Source organism: Lactuca saligna, chromosome 1 (assembly GCF_052625555.1).
Source record: "Lactuca saligna cultivar CGN05327 chromosome 1, ASM5262555v1, whole genome shotgun sequence".
Lineage (NCBI taxonomy): Eukaryota > Viridiplantae > Streptophyta > Magnoliopsida > Asterales > Asteraceae > Lactuca > Lactuca saligna.
The window spans coordinates 13551038-13563462 of NC_136417.1; positions in this window are offsets into that span (position 1 = coordinate 13551038).

Sequence of the window (12425 nt, forward strand, 5' to 3'; positions counted from 1 at the left end):
TTTATATCGTATTCCATAAAGTGATTCCAGCAAGCGCGGGTTTATTCCAATGCTCAAAACCAGTTCATAAGCACTCATGAACGTTGCAGCAACCCTTGCTATGTCTAACACCATTTAGACATTCTACACACCAATTCCTGACAATCTTCATTCATATCTACTCCCAACATATGAACGATTGTGGACCATTTGAATAATTTGATTATTCCTAATAAACTCAATTATTCTGGAAGTCAAAACATGCAAAGTGAAACAATAGTTAAACAATTAACATGTGACAGTAACTTTACTCATAAATAAAACTCCTTTATTTAATCATCAAATGTTAATTACATTTATCTATTATACGTTTCTAATACTATCTAATCTTTACTAATATCATCCTTCAGCCCAATACTCTTAGCATGCTGCAAGTGCTTAACCCTACTCAGTCCCTTTGTAAGCGGATCTGCTGGGTTATCTTCTGATGATATCCTCTTCACTACGAGTTGTCCTTCTTCTACACGATGTCTAATGAAGTGATATTTTCTGTCGATATGCCGAGATCTACCATGATCCCTCGGTTCCTTGGTCAAGGCAACCGCATCTTCGTTATCACAGAAAATCTCCATGGGCTCCTTTATGGCCGGCACAACTCCAAGATCACCAATGAAGTTCTTTAGCCATATTGCCTCCTTCGACACTTCGCTCGCTGCGATGTACTCTGATCCGCACATTGAATCAGCTACGGTTTCCTGCTTGGAACTTTTCCATGTCACTGCTCCTCCATTTAGGGTAAAGACCCAGCCCGACTGCGAACGGTAGTTGTCCCTGTCGGTCTGAAAGCTGGCGTCACTATACCCTCGCACCTTCAAGTCATCACTTCCTCCAAGGACTAAGAACCATTCTTTCGTCCTCCGAAGTTACTTAAGGATGTTCTTCACCGCAATCCAATGTGCTTTGCCAGGGTTCCCTTGATATCTGCTAACCATGCTCAAAGCGAAAGCTACATCAGGGCGAGTACAAGTCATAGCGTACATGATTGAGCCAACTGCGGAAGCGTATGGTACTCGGCTCATTTCTTCTATCTCAGCTTCGGTACTCGGACTTTGAGTCTTACTCAACTTGGCATTTCCTTGTATCGGTAATTCTCCCTTCTTTGAGTTTTCCATACTAAAACGTTTTAGTACCTTCTCTAAGTAAGTATTCTGACTAAGTCCAATTAGTTTCTTACTTCTTTCTCTTACTATCCTTATTCCCAAAATGTAAGAAGCCTCTCCGAGGTCCTTCATAGCGAAGCACTTCCCGAGCCAGGACTTAACTTCCTGCAAAGTCGGGATGTCGTTCCCTATGAGTAATATGTCATCGACATATAGAACGAGAAAGCTTACTATACTCCCACTGGCTTTGACATATACACAAGATTCATTTTCGCTTCGTACAAATCCAAACTCTTTGACTTTCTCATCGAAGCAAAGATTCCATCTGCGAGACGCTTTCTTAAGTCCATAAATGGACTTCTCAAGCTTACACACTCTATTCGGATGCTTCGGATCCACAAACCCCTCTGGTTGAGCCATGTAAACATCCTCAGCCAACTTTCCGTTAAGGAAAGCGGTCTTGACATCCATTTGCCAAATCTCATAATCATGAAATGCGGCAATTGCTAGCATCACTCTAATAGATTTAATCTTTGCAACTGGTGAGAAGGTCTCATCATAGTCAACTCCGGGAGTTTGAGTAAAGCCCTTCGCAACCAATCACGCCTTATATGTGTGTACGTTCCCATCCACGTCGGTCTTCTTTTTGAAGATCCATTTGCACCCAACGGTCTTACGTTCGGGCACATAATCAACCAAATTCCAAACTTGGTTATCGTACATGGATTGGATCTCGCTATCCATTGCCTCTTTCCATTTCGCAGACTCCGGGCCTGCCATGGCTTCCTTATAGCTATTAGGTTCATCAAGATTTACTAGTGTACCATCACTAATTTACGTGTCCCCTTCGGTAGTAATATGAAAACCATAAAACTGGGGTTGAACTCTAACTCTATCGGAACGTCTGAGAGGTAAGGATTCGTCAATCGGTTCAACCGGAGTTTCCTCCCCGGGTTGAATGCCAGCGGTAGAGGTTCCTTCATCTATCGACTCTTGAATCTCTTCAAGTTCGATTTGCCTACCACTGTCTCCTTGGCTTATGAGTTCTCGCACTCGGAAAACTCCTCTCCTCGCAACAAAGACAACATTGTCTTTCGGTCTATAGAAGAGATATCCAAAGGATGTTTGCGGGTAGCCGATGAAAATACATCGCTCACTTCGAGGTTCAAGCTTGTCGTGAGTATCTCGTCTTACGAAAGCCTCGCAACCCCAAACCTTGATATGTGCCAACGAGGGAGCTTTCCCTGTCCACATCTCGTGAGGTGTTTTGGCAACCTTCTTAGTAGGGACTCGGTTAAGGATATGGGCGGCAGTCTCTAAAGCATACCCCCAAAAGAAGATAGGTAGTGAAGCACGACTCATCATAGAGCGAACCATATCCAATAAGGTTCGATTACGCCTTTCTGCCACACCATTCAACTGCGGTGTCCTAGGAGGCGTCAATTGCGAAACTATTCCACACTCCTTGAGATAATCGTGGAATTCAAGACTTAGGTACTCTCCTCCTCGATCGGATCGAAGCATCTTGATTTTCCTGCCTAATTGATTCTCCACTTCATTCTTGAACTCTTTGAACTTTTCAAAGGTGTCTGACTTTTTCTTGATTAAGTAGATATACCCATATCTACTATAGTCATCGGTAAAAGTCACATAGAAGCGGTTTCCATCCTTCGTGGTTGATCTAAAGGGTCCACATACATCGGTATGTATTAGGTCCAATAGCCCCTCACCCCTTTCACAAGTACTCGTGAAGGGTGACTTAGTCATCTTTCCAAGTAAACAAGACTCGCATGTGTCATCTTCCCTAAGGTCGAATGACTCCAACACTCCATCCTTTTGGAGTTGTGCTATGCGTTTCTTGTTGACATGTCCAAGACGACAATGCCACAAGGATGCTTTATCCATACTAGTGGAAGAATCAATATTCAAAACATCATTTCCTAAGTTATCAACAATCATAACAGTTTCATATATTCCATTACATGGTATAGCTTCAAAGTAAAAGACACCATTTAGATAAGCCAAAATAGAACCATTCTCATTATTAAAAGAAAATATAAATCCTTGTCTATATAAACCATGAAATGAAATGATGTTTCTAGCCATTTCTGGCGAATAGCAACAATTGTTCAAATCTAAAACCAAACTATTCCTAAGCACTAAACAATACACTCCAATCTTGGTCACAGGCGACGATCTTCTGTTCCCCATGATTAGATTGATCCTTCCTTGCTCTACATCCCTACTTCTTCTTAGTCCATGCACATTAGAACAAATGTGATAACCACAACCGGTATCAAGAACCCAAGAAATAGCATGATTAGAATCGTTAGATTTGATTGTGTATATACCTGCGAAAGATGGCTTGATCTTTCCTCCTTTGATCGCTTGTAGGTAATCCAGGCAGCTTCTCTTCCAATGTCCTATCTTGTGGCAGTGGTGGCACTCTGCCTCCTTTGGGTTGGAGCAGGGCTTAGCGGGATCAACTTTGGTCCCACTAGAAGAGGCACCATCTCGGGCTTTCACCTTGCGATAGTTATTCGATGAAGCTTTCCTCTTCTTTCCCTTCCCTTGACCAATAGCCAAGACAGGAGCAGTAGACGGATTGAGAGTAGGTGCAACAGACTTGTCCTTGAAGTTGCTCTCAGCGACCCTCAAGAGACCTTGGAGTTTGCTTAGGGTGACCTCTTCTTTGTTCATGTGGTAGGTCATCCTAAATTGGTTTTACATTGGAGGCAAAGAGTGAAGCACCATGTCGATCGCCAAGTCTTCACCGAAGTCAACATTTAACTTGCGAAGGCGGTCGACATACCTTTGCATCTTTTGCAGGTGCACGGTAAGAGATTCTCCATGACCCATCTTAGCGGAGATCATGTTAGTGAAAATCTCGTAATGCTCTTGTCTCGCGTTTTGGTGGTATCTCTCCAACAAGTCTTGATGCATCTCGTATGGATACATGTCCTCGTAGGACTTTTGGAATTCGGAGTTCATGGTGGCGATCATGATGCAATGTACCTTCGTTGCATCTCGCTCATGAGTTTCAAAGGCGGTGATTTCTTCGGGAGTAGCAACTTTGGGGTTGATTTTCTCGAGCTTCTCATCGAGGACATACTCTTTATCCTCATAGCGAGCAATGGTGCGAATGTATCTTATCCATTCGCTAAAGTTCGTTCCATCGAAGGTGACCTTTTGGAAAAGGCTCATCAACGTGAAAGAACTAGCAGCAGCGTTGTTTGCGTTCGACATCTTCAATTAGAAAAAGGACAAAGATAGATTAGAATAAGAATCCCTAATTATCACCCAATAAGAAAAATTAGGGTTAGGATCCAACAATAACATTTACATACTAGAAAAGGGATGCCGTAATCTAACATGCAAATAAATTGAAGGTAAGTGAATGACGATTCACTAATTCTCCATTACAAAACTTAAACTATTAGTCCTAAGTGTTTTTGAGAATTCCTAGGTTCGGGTGAGATTCATTGAAACTATTCAATGGCATGCTTAAATCTCGATATGCCCCTCTTGTTTGTGACTGGGATGCCGAGGATCATAAAGCGGGTGTGAATTACCATGCAAATTCACATGGTGCCTTCATTGTAACGATCACCTATTCGATGTGCCGGTAAACCACACACGCTCCATCGAACTATGATAAACAATGAATCACCCTTTGCCACCTTCGCTTAGAACCAATTAGTGTGCCGGTAAACCACACACGCTCCACTAACTTCTTAGCAAGGTGCAAAGTGTAATTTCATGGGATTGCATCAATTCACTTTTCCTAAAGTAACTAAGATTGGGAAATTTTTAAACGTGTAGTTACTTTGTATTTCTTATTATACTTTTAATGAGAAGATGAGGTTGCCCTATCCTACCCGTTCGGCTAACGACCCTCCACCAATCAAGCAAGCGGTGGGTGTGAGTGTACACCCATTAAGCGTCATTTTATAGGCCGCAACCTTATACCCACCTTATAGATCGACTTCGTGAATGAGACCTACTAACGGTAAGACTAGCATTTAGTTATACATATATATATTATTCTAGTAATATCATATTAGTATAGGGTTGTATTTTAAAACTTTTTCAAAATCTAGGGTTTGAAATTTAAGTTGTCTAAATTAAAACTTTTAATCACAAATATAAATTTCAAAACTTTAGGGTAGGTTTTAAACATTTAAAACATGAAGGATCAAATAACAAATAATTCCAATTAACAATTAATATCCTAATTATCTTTATTTGATTTATCCAAGATTTCTTTTAAGATAATTATCAAAATAATTAATCATTTATCACATAAGGAAATTAAATATTTTATTAGATGATAAATATCTTTAATTAGATCAAGATTATAGTCATATATATCAAAAAAACGGATTAGGTTTGATCTAATATGATTAAGGTAAGTTTCCATAAGATAAACATGAAAAAATCCCGGTTTTGCCTAATCCAGACGCCCGAACTCGCCGAGTACAGGCCTACTCGCCGAGTCCACTTTGGAACTCGCCGAGTCCATGACTCATAAACCCAAAATCGAATTTTGCAGGTTTGTTTCAGTTAATCAAGCAACAATTTAAAGAAAACCAAGCTAGGCTCTGATACCACTGATGGGTTTTAGCCATAAGAACTTTCCTATGTGCGTATGCAAAACCCTAATGCTTGGATCTAGGCTTTCTAATTAAACATGCTTTGAATCCAAGACTTCTAATGGCTAATTAGGTTAAATAACAACATTGAAATAGATCTAGAATCATACCTTTGGATTCCTTGTTGATCTTGTTGTCTTGGAGCTTCTAGAGTCACAAATGTCACTCCTCTAATGGCTTACAAACACCAATAGCAAGCAAGATGATTTAGGAGAGAGGAGAGGGGAGGAATTCGGCCAGAGTATCTCTACTTTAGATGGTGTGTCGAATTCCCTCACCCCTAGGGTCTATTTATACTTGTAGACTCCTTAAGGGTTACAACCTAAACCCTAACTGGATAATCTTCTCTTAAGGCTATCCAAATCCATTCCATAGATAAACCTTTGGACGATTTTAGCTATCCTATATCTCATAGAATTCGTCCAAAGCATATCCCAATGGATTTATAGTCTAAAGTTTAACTATCAAACAATTGACAGTTTATACCCTCTTATTTAATTAATCTCTTTAAGTCACCAAATTAATTCCAATTAATTTATGACTTATATTAATCAAATAACCATATATTATTCCTTATAATATTTACTCTCTCTTAACAAATCATCCATCAAGTTGCTATGGTGAAGGCAACCCAAAAGGACCATGCACAACCGGATCAAATACTTGCCTAATATAGTTGCAGCCTTAGACACTATTCCAACAGATAGAGGACTACTCCTTTCAAATTTCTCTCAGAAAGTAAATCATAAATCTAGAACAAAACCCTTAACCTCCAGCTTATAAACATGAAACATAACAAAAAGTTATTTATAAAAGAATCATTCTATCTCTCTCTCAAAATATTCAGCGATCCCTCACCCAACCATAAGAATTAACCTACTCCTTTTAGATTTCTCTCAGAAAGTACTGGCCTCTTTCCTTCAGTTTAGAATATATTGGATATAGGTTTCTAGGGAGCCAGGTTTTGGACCCATCCACCACATACAAACTAACACACACAAAATGGAATGAGAAAATAATCAACAAGACAAAATTTATGTTTAACCGTATATAGAAGACAGACATTCATTTAGGGATAGAAAACAATAAGAAAAATGATTAATGGACTATCGCAAAATCATGTTTGAGTTCCAGTACCTATATACCAGAGAAAGGAACAAATTTATAAGCATTTTTACAATACCCTAATCATCCAGTAACATGCAACACTAGCTTTAGTATGAAAAGGAACAAATACAAATTTAAGGCACCTGTGAAATTTAATCAACAAAATTCATGAAGGCAAGAAAGAGAGACCTGTAGAAGGCATTTAATCTTGCATGCAAAAACTTATTTGTGAAGAGAGAAGACTCTCCTACATATTTTGATGAATTATAGAACGTAAGCTCGGGGCTTATAACCTGCACGAAAAAAAAATATGTATAAGAACAGACATACTAGCAAATAAGACAACAGAGAAGTAAGATGAGAAATATTGGCATGTCACAGAAGCAACCCTGCTGTTAGTAGCTTCATGAACAAGGTTATCATGAGTGTCAAACAAAATAACAGAACTGGACAGAGACCATCCACATATCTTGGAAAATAATATCATTGAAGAAACAAATAGGAGTTGGCTGTCAAATATTAAGCCACATTATTACAAGGTGTACACACAGTTGAATAAGAGACTTTGTGGGACGAAATAAATGTAATAGATATCTTCTCAAGATTGCACATGAGTTAAGATGTAAATTTCAACTGAAATAAGAGAGAAAATGTCGCATTTTTGGGACTGGGGCGAAAGTAAAGGGATATTTGTACATATTTTAGAGCCAATGTCTATGGATTAAGCGATATGTTGTAATGACATATTATAAGTGAATTGTGGTGCTCAAGTGGTTCAAAGCTACAACATTCTATTCGTTCAAATGGTTCAAAGCTTTTATGATCGATAAATAATTATGATTCTCACTTTCATGTATTTAAAACAAAAGATCAACTTTAAACAAAAACTGAAAAAAAAAACTTTCTAGGGTTATTTTCAATGATAAGGGCATTTATGTCTTTTTACCTTACAGGAGACCAACTTAGGCTTCTCTCACCATCATGCCTCCCCCACCTATTTCTTTTATGATAATCAAGGTTCCTACTCCTACTGCGGGTTCTACTTTCTCTGTCCCTTCCATAATATTTGTCCCTGCTTCTGTTGCGTCTTCTCCTCTTGTAGCCCCTGTATTCATCTCTATACTTAGAACTACATCGAGTAAACATCAAAAACTGTCCAACATGGAAGATGGAAGATGGATAATTGAATTGCAATTTACAAACCAGTTTAGCATTTTCATGTCGTCTAGTTGTTGTTCTGTATTCTTTCATGGTGTCTTCTTCGATCTTTGGAACTACCTTCACCTCTTCAACTTCTTTTGGTTGAAGTATCTGGTTGAAAATAGATAAAAAGATTAGCATTGTTGAGATATGTTTATGAAAGAGAAATTCAGAAAGATGGAAACCTTCCTCTGTTCACTAATAAGATAAGCAAACTTTTCAATATTTGGAACTGCAAGCAATTAGGGCATCATGGTTGAGGAAATGTCCAAGAGTAACTTTCACTACTTCGTTTGCTTTCCCCAGCTTATCCATGGTCTGAGTTTAACAAAAAAATTCTTCAATTCATATTGAAGAGTAGTAAAGTTTATACAGAATACATAGAGGTAGGAGGTTAATTCAGTAAGATGTACCCAACGCACGATGTTAGAAGTTTAGAACCAACTTAATATAATAAAATTGACTAAAATTAATGAATTGAAATCGTGTATATGGTTCTATAAAGTGATCGCTACCCCTTACAATTAAGATATACACAATTAATTGCTGGAAAATGTGAGATTTTGTTACCATATATTGAGTCTACGCACCCAACGCACAAATGTTGTTCAAGTCAGCATTCCAAAACTTTAATCGGTGTTCCCAAACTTCAATCGTCGATCCAAATCATCGTTCCTATGTTCTAGATACACGAATAAAGGTAAGGTCGGTTCAATTTTAAAATCGTTGGATCATCCAAGATGTGTTCCCAAGCGTTCGGTATGAAATCGTATTCCATATCCAGTACGCGTTCTTACTATGGTTCAATATAACCCTAGAACAACTTAAAGTTTAAATTAAAGCTATAAGTTAGAGATTTTCACACTTACGATAACAATTACGGAAATAAAGACGTTTGAGAGGGAGAAAATGGTGGAGAAAAAAGAATATTTGCCACCGTTGACCTCTGTATGGCTGGTGCTTGGGTGGTGCCTGGCTGGTGCTGAGCTCCAAAAATACGAAATGGAGAAATATTGAAAGATAGATAGAAGATAGAAAAAACAAGGATGAAAGATAGATAGAAGAGAGATCTAGAGGAGAGATTATTAGAGAGGGGAGAGTGGATTGCAAGGATGAAATATAGATAGAAGATAGAAAAAACAAGGCGGGTTTTCAAAATTTTGGGGATTTCGTTTCCCCCCTTGTCTACTAAAAGTGCGTTCCACTAAAATTATAAAGAGACAGGTACAGACGACACGCGTTTAAGATAAAGTGCCCTCCGTGTTTTTATTTGTTTTTCTTGAGACACTAAATTAAGGGCACGCAATAATGCGTGACGTAAATCCTTAATTTTTTTTTGGAGAGATAACACTATTTTAAGGGCACGTCCTTTTGCGTATCATTAATCAGTGCGTGTCGTAAAAAGCGCGTCATTAAAGGTCTGTTTTCTAGTACTAGTGATTACGAAAGGATCATTGCATAAAATGTTAGAATCTAACATATTCTATAAGTGGCAAGAATTTGATATTCTATCACTTGTGGAAAGGATTAGGAGTTGTGAAATGAGTATGATTGGAAATGTATTCATTTGATCTATTTCACAAAGTAAGAAACATAGGTAAACATTGTGTGCATGCTAAGAGCATGGGACAAGTGTTGTAATAATTCAAGTAAAAAGTTGATTACCCGAAACAACAGATAATGAGTAATCGATATGGTGATAAATAAAAGGTGTTTTATTTATACTCAAAGGTTTGAGGCCATATGAGATTAGTATTATCCTTGTGTTTTACTTTGCATGTTTTGACTTCCTGAATAATTTAATTGGTTTAGAACAGTCAAATTATTCGAACGGGCCACAGTCGTTCATATGTTGGAAGTAGGTATGAATGAAGACTGTCATGAATTGGTGTGTGGATTGTCTAAAAGAGTATTAGACATAAGCAAATGTTTACTGCAACGTTCATGAGTGCTTATGAATATGATTTGAGCATTGAATTAAACTCACGCTCACTTGGATCACTTCATGGATTTTATCACGAGTGATTGGTGAGACGATAACATCTTATATTCTTAAAACCGAGATGTGTGAGTTGTATCTTGCGAGTCGGTTACACATTGATAATATGTAAACACACTAGTAACTTGGTGTTATAAAACATATTGTTGTGTGTGATTTGGTAAGTGAGTGCAAGCGAGCATTGAATCAAAGTTTATCCGTTCCTTTTATCTAAATACGGATAAAAGCGATATTTTTGGGCCCCTCGATGTTTAGTGATGACAAATGTAAATGCTCGGCCGGGCTAGGGCTAATTTGATTTGTTCAATTAGTCAGTCATCATAAATCGGAAGTCAGGAAATAGTATAGAGAGAATGATTAGAATTCATGTCTCACGATATCTAAAATGGAGGAATATATGATCCCTTATATAAAGGACACGCGTATCTGATAGGATCAGAGTTGACAGCAGCTTTGGAAAGCTACGATTGCAGATCAAGATCTGAAGTCATACGCAAAATAGTTATTAGACTTATCCAAGTGGGAGACTGTTGGATTAGTGTCTAAGTCCATAACTATTTTGGTATGTACTTGACCCGATGGTGCATGGTCCTTTTGGGTTGCCTTCACCAAAGCAACTTGATAGGATGAATTATGGAGAGAAAGGATTAAATATGATTTATTAATATATTATGGGAATAATATATTAAAGGAGAAATCATATTGTTTAATTAATATTAGTCAAGAATTAATAAGAATTAAGTTTGTGACTAAAAGAGATTAATTAAACTTAAGGGACTGGAATTGTAATTATAAGATAATTGCAATTGGGCAATGGATTACCTTACATTATAAGGTTGGACGAATTCTATGGGGAAACCCATAAGAAATCGTCCAAGGCTTTTAATTAAAGGAGTCCATGGGTTGCTTAGGGCTTAAGCATCTAAATTAGGGTTTCCTTGTTAGATAACGCTAATAGCCTCACTATATATAGAACCCTTATGCCTCAAAAACGTGTACTAGCTTCCTTCTAGGGTTTTGGACATTTTTGGGCAGCCTCCTTCTCTTCTATTCTTCATCCTCTTGCTCTTGGTGTTTGTGAACCATTAGAGGAATGACATTTGTGACTCTAAGCTTTCTAAAGTCATTACAAGAAGGAATTGTGATTGTTATTACTACATAACAATCAAGGTAATATCTTAAACCCATTATTATGTTAATATTGATTATCATATGCTAGAATTAGGGTTTATAGTCTTGGATTAATTGCATGTACAATAGAGAAACCTAGATCCAAGCATTAGGGTTTGTATGAGCACATAGGATGTTCTTATGGCAAAAACCCATCAATTAACAATTGGGAACATTTGATTTCATTTTGTAAGAACTTTAATTTCATTTTCTAGATTTGTGATCTTGTTCTAGTCATGAGTGGCTAGAACCCTAGATTCTCCAACTTTATGTTTTGACTTCTAGTTGTGATTTCAATCTTATGACTTGATGTTTTCTTTCAATTTTCTATCTAGTGAATTTGATTTTGTTTCAATCGAATGTTTGATTCTAATTGTGATTCTTATTGGCCATTTGAATTAGGGTTAGATCATTCAAGTTATCTAATTGCAAAATCCGTAATTGTTTTGTAAATTGGACTAGGTAACAAGCACTAAACTGATTTCTATTGAATGAATTTAGTGTAAATCTTATTCACATATTCTTATGCTCCCTAGCTTATGTGGAGTATTGAGTGTTATTGGGAACATTCACATAAAGTTTAATGCAATCTTTCAACCTAATTCTAAGAACTTGTTTAGATTAGATTGGTAAGGTTAGGATTAATCAAAGAGATTATTTTGGTTAATCAATGTGGTGAATGGGAGGTGCTAGATCTTGTTAGCATTTCCATGTACCAATTTAGATAGAACTGAACAAATATCATTTCACCATTGGAATCACATTGCTAATTTGTCTTGCATGGAGTTGGAGTCCTTACAAATCTTGAATCTACTTCATAAATCAATCATTTACTTATTGCTTTATTCTATAGTTTAAATCATTGCTTATAAATTCCCCCCATTCTGTGACCATTTTTGTACCTTACGCAAAAATGTATAAACACTTGTCCCGTGTCTCTGTGGATCGACCCTACTTACCTTGTACTACATTATTAGTGCATAGTAGTAGTGTTTAAGGATTCATTTGTACCCTTTATTTGTTGGGTTTGACACGCCCAACAGTTGTACTGTTCCGTGCTGTAGCCAACAAACCATGGAGCAAAACAAATATGAGCTGAGGGCCGGTGAGGGCATGCTAAACTCATACTAAGGGCTCATGAGCATTCCAGATACGAGC